We start from the raw sequence: 5,084 nt of genomic DNA, 5'->3' as shown, positions 1-5,084 counted from the left end.
AATAGGGGTTGGTGAAAGACGGGTGAAAATATAGGCGTGTATGTATTTTCAATGTAACATTATAAATAAATAAAAAATTGTCCATAATACAAAAAAATATTTTTTCGGGGTAGGCCACCCCTATGACTTAGGGGTATAAAAAATAGATAACAACCCTACCTCAGACCTGGCAAGTATACATATCATATTTCATCAAAATGTGGGAGAAATATGGCAACATACAAAATTTATATATAAGATATAGCGGATTCTCATTAGGTAAAAGAGGGGTACATCGTAGAATATAGAGTAAATTAATTGTAGCTAAAATCAGTCTCATACATATAACGATTGAAATAAAAAATAGTATAGCCCGATTTTGATACGTACGAGTATAAACGTATCAAAATCAGGCTATACGTATAGCGCAGACGCGTTACAACATATCAAAAAAATAGGCATGGAATGTAAAATAAACCATAACATAATAGGTATATACATTGGCACATAAGCCATATCTGCAGAGTGTCGGCTAACGATATTATACCTACACATTTACATTGAATCTTGAATCGTCCCTAATGAGGTACACGATACAGTTACCTACATATCTATTATATACATATCTTTGCAAAACAGATGTCATGTAGACTGAATTGACTGCCATCTATTTTCATGCTTTGTTACTAAGCACCCACTAGTAATCCGAACTGCTTCAGATCTAGCGACATCTAGCGGCTACGGTGGCGAAATAAAATAGCCCGAAGAATAGCCCGAGTTAGGAAGGAACCATTTTCTTGTATGGGATGGGGTATCTGTATGTAATATTATGTTATCTGTGCTAATATGTAAGAGACAACGTCCATACCACGTTGAAAGCACCGGTTCTCGTCCGATCACCGAAGTTAAGCAACGTCGGGCGCGGTCAGTACTTGGATGGGTGACCGCCTGGGAACACCGCGTGCCGTTGTCTTTTTGTACTAATACAAAAATATTGTTGTTTAACAAATTCTTTTACAAGATTGCTTATCAAATTATATACTTATTTCAGAGACGTTTACTTAGTTTTGTTTTTTTATAAGTATGTGACTGTTATACCAGGTGGGGTAGTCATAGGCATAATTTACTGTCTAAATTGTGATGGATCATCGACTTGCTCACATTTCGCTTTATATATTTGAATCCAACGTGGCAGGGTGTGAGGCAATCGCCGTATGGAATTAATTTAGTATGTTACAATGTTTCTATTACCGCAAAGTTAGTTAGAAATATAGAGACACAAAATTTTTTGTGTCGGTCACATGGAATCACGACCTTACTGTATAAGTCAGTTTTTCTTCAGCGTTTATATTTGTTTTGTTTACAGTGTAACTAGAGAAATTTTTTGGAGGCAGATTGAAACTCAGTAACATTAAGGTTTGTAAATTGTGAAAATACACTAGACCTTTCAAATAAAAAAGAAACGCATTCAAGTTAAAAAAATGTAATAAATAACTAAATAACGCTCAGATATTGTTCAAAATAAAGATTTACTTAAACGTTAAAAAATGTTGACTCTCGGAACGAATTAGATATATATTCAATTATAGCGTGAAGCAATTGTATCGAGTGGAATTCTGGGTAAAATAAAGTAAATCTTACTGTCTATGATCTGATCTGATAAAAAAAATAACATCATAATAAATATACCTTTATACCATGTCGTGGTGAATGCTACACTTGGCACATTATTGTTATGTATAATAAAAATTGACATTTTTATCTTAATTTACTTTGATTTTCTTTTAAATCCTAAAACTATATTTCTCCTCATTACATAATAAATATAGAAGCAGAATAATTCCATATAGTTTCCAAGTGCAGAAAATTGTGATATTGACCAGCAGCTTCTGCTACCAAGCAGCAATGTTGCAACAACATCTCTCCGCCATTAATAAGAACCATCCAAATTCTTGGCGATCGGCTTATAAAATAGCATAAGTCGGCTTTTCCATAATAACACTATTGTCAATACTAGTTTAATCATCAAGGACCATGAATACCAACAGAAGCCAAGTAAACTCAAATTGTGAAATGGACTACCTGCCGAGGCTTGTTCTAGGGACAACAATATAGGATTCTTGAAGAAGGTGAGTCACGTGAAAGATTGAGAAATGAACTGTCGAGGTTGAAGAACGATTATACGAGTATTATGATTTCTTAAAAGTCTACAACGCACACCGGATATTCCTGCTGATTTAGGTGTCCATATACTAAAGTAACCATTTACTATCAGATAGGCCGTTTGGACTTATTCAAATGCTGTTAACTTTAGCTTTACAGCTTGTCAAAAAAGTGGGCGAAAACCAGAGAGCGCTCCTTTAGACTATTTATGGAGCGGCTGAAGACCAACTCCTGCCTGACGTATACGACTTCGATGGGAAATACTTCTGTGATATAAGAAAAGGATATTTAAAAAACTAAATTGTCATAATCGTGCATAGCTCTTGAATTCATTCGTTATAAAGGTAGAGGAAGGCCGAAGATGATATGGCAAGAAATGGAGGAAATAACGAGCTGACTGCGAATATGGAATGCGATGAATGGAAGCGAAAAACATGTTACGTCGACTTCAAATCTCTCAGGCTCTTATCATTTGCTTTTTTCTAATCCTATTTGATTGGAAAGAAGCAGATGATGAGAGTTCTTCTGCTTCTTTTTAATCAAATGGGATTAGAACGAAGCAAATGTTGAGAGTCTTTAAGTAAGGATTAAAAAAGGCGCTCTCAAAATTAGACTGTTAAATTATTCTGCACCTTGAATAATATGTTCTACATAATTATCATCGAGTGAAGAGTCAAGACGTGTACTATTAACACGTTATAAAACAAAACAAATTGGTGTACGTCGTTGTATCGGGATATTTTCGTTTGAGCGACGCGTGCGCATGTTACGCACCTGCTGGCTGATAGGAAAATGGTTCTCAAAGTAACTCAATTAGAAATAGACGTTTTACTTTAAATTTCCACCGGAATTTTATTATTCATTATTTGGTGTACACATTCGAAATTCAATAATTAGTGTGCCAAATTTATGATTAAAAATCAGAAAATATCTTAAAAATATTTATTTGTATATTAAAACCTCAATGCACAAATACAAGTGCCAACTAGAGGCATCCATACTCACTTTCCGTTTATAATATTATTAAGATAGTGAGATGTTGAGAACCACTGACCATTTCTTTGTTCACTTATGTTTGACCCGCGTTGTCGATATATTTTACGAATTCCTAATTACAGAGCATGAGACAGGTGGAACTGTTGCCTTAATGTTTCTCTGTTGTTAATCGATATTATTCAAACGCCCGAACATTTCTATGGGGTCACACTTTGGTCTCAAACGCAGGTTGTTTATAACTGGTATCTAAAAGGAAGGATCTCAGATCGACTGTTTTTATGGGTGCTTGATTCTTATGACTTGAGTTGACTTTTCAAATGAGTTTTAGTTTCCATTTACAAAATTACTTTTAAAACAGGATATTAAAACTTTGCTACTGCCCGGTATCGTAATATTATATATAATAATAATAACTCTGGACAACTTACACAGCGCCATCTAGTCCTAAGCTAAGCAGAGCATGTGTTTAGATATTAAATGACTGACACAAATACATGTACATACATTTTTTAAATACATAGAAAACACCCAAACCAATACTGTTTGAATGTGTATGTATGTATGTTTATATCATACTAGTGAATATAAATTGTGTTACGCTGCGAGGAATCGAACCTGCGACCATCAGAAGCTTCAGAGACACCACCTGCGTCAAATGACGGTGTGATATTTGTGCGTTCCTCACTCACTACAATTACATAAAAAAAAAATCAATCTACGTCATAACGAGTATGCCATATAATAATTCTAAATTTGAATTATTTCGGTATAGTGCGTAAATTGGGTGTTTTCTCACGTCGCCAGTTTAATTAGTGGACGCACCTGCGCCTGCGCAGCGGAACGTTACACCTATTATCACTGTTCTCCCAACGACAATAGGAAGAGTGGCGTTTTGTGTGTAACTGTTGAACTGATAACTGAATGGAGAGAAGGGGGTTGTTAGTAATTTGGACTAACAATCCCACTAGCAAAATACCACGTCAGATTGACCTTTAAGCGGTCCCCTGGAGACCATAATGATAAATTCCTGGTAAGTTTGTCATAATACGCTAACTGACCTGACCTCATATTCATCTTATCCTCTACTGGTACTCCGTCAGTGTAGGAATTCATCGCAGTCGAGTGCACCATTCCATTATTAGAGATTATTCCCTACAACCCGATTATAAATTTCACGCCAGTGAAACCGCGAGCAAAGCTAGTATATTATATAAGTGGGAATTTGTTAGTAATGTATGCTAATATATTGCTAGTATATACATACATATATAACTAGCTGATCCCGCGCAACCTTCTCTGCGTCTCTTACTTGACATTAATCATATTTCGCCCAATTTACGGAATATCTTTTTAAATTAACCTGTGTATTATTCTGATGTATAAGCTGCATTTCTGTGAAGATTCATCAAAATCCGTTTAGCAGTTTTTGCGTGATCGAGTAACAGACATCTATTCATACTTACAAACCTTCGCGTTTATAATATTAGCACAGAAATATAATATTACATAATATTAGTAAGATAAGGTGGTGGACAATGTACATGGCGCAATGGTTCTAACAGAATGGTACGATGGTACACACGGCCAGAGCTTCGAATGATTTGCTTCGGGAAGCTTTCTCTCAAAAACTGATCAGTCGCTTTGGGGACATCCCGGGGCCACCGAGGTCGCCCGATTTAAACCCAATTTTTAATTTCAAATTACAATTCAAAATATCTTTGTTCATGTAGGTCTATTACAGACTCTTATGATATGTCAAATCTACCGTCAGTTCGGAATGATTTCGAGCTGAGAAGAACTGGCAAGATTATGGGACTACCTCACAAAGAGAGTTTACAAAAATAATTCACAAACCCTAATAAATTTAAAAGAAAACATTCAACGAGAAATAAGAACAATTGAAACAAGTTTACTGCAACGTGTAGTGCGGAACACAAGGCTCTGTT

The 5,084-nt window shown here is 35.4% G+C and overlaps 1 non-coding gene across 1 annotated transcript; it reads left to right on the top strand.

Annotated features, from left to right (window-relative positions):
* Positions 1 to 833: 833 nt before the first annotated feature.
* LOC131850372 (5S ribosomal RNA) lies at positions 834 to 952 on the top strand. Its single transcript, XR_009357831.1, has one exon. It is a non-coding gene; the product is annotated as a 5S ribosomal RNA (ribosomal RNA).
* Positions 953 to 5,084: the final 4,132 nt, after the last annotated feature.

The sequence above is a fragment of the Achroia grisella genome, unplaced genomic scaffold (assembly GCF_030625045.1).
Source record: "Achroia grisella isolate CSIRO2021 unplaced genomic scaffold, CSIRO_AGI_Agris_v1 utg754, whole genome shotgun sequence".
Lineage (NCBI taxonomy): Eukaryota > Metazoa > Arthropoda > Insecta > Lepidoptera > Pyralidae > Achroia > Achroia grisella.
Note: the sequence above shows the minus strand (reverse complement) of the source record. Positions and strands in the feature narration are given on the sequence as shown.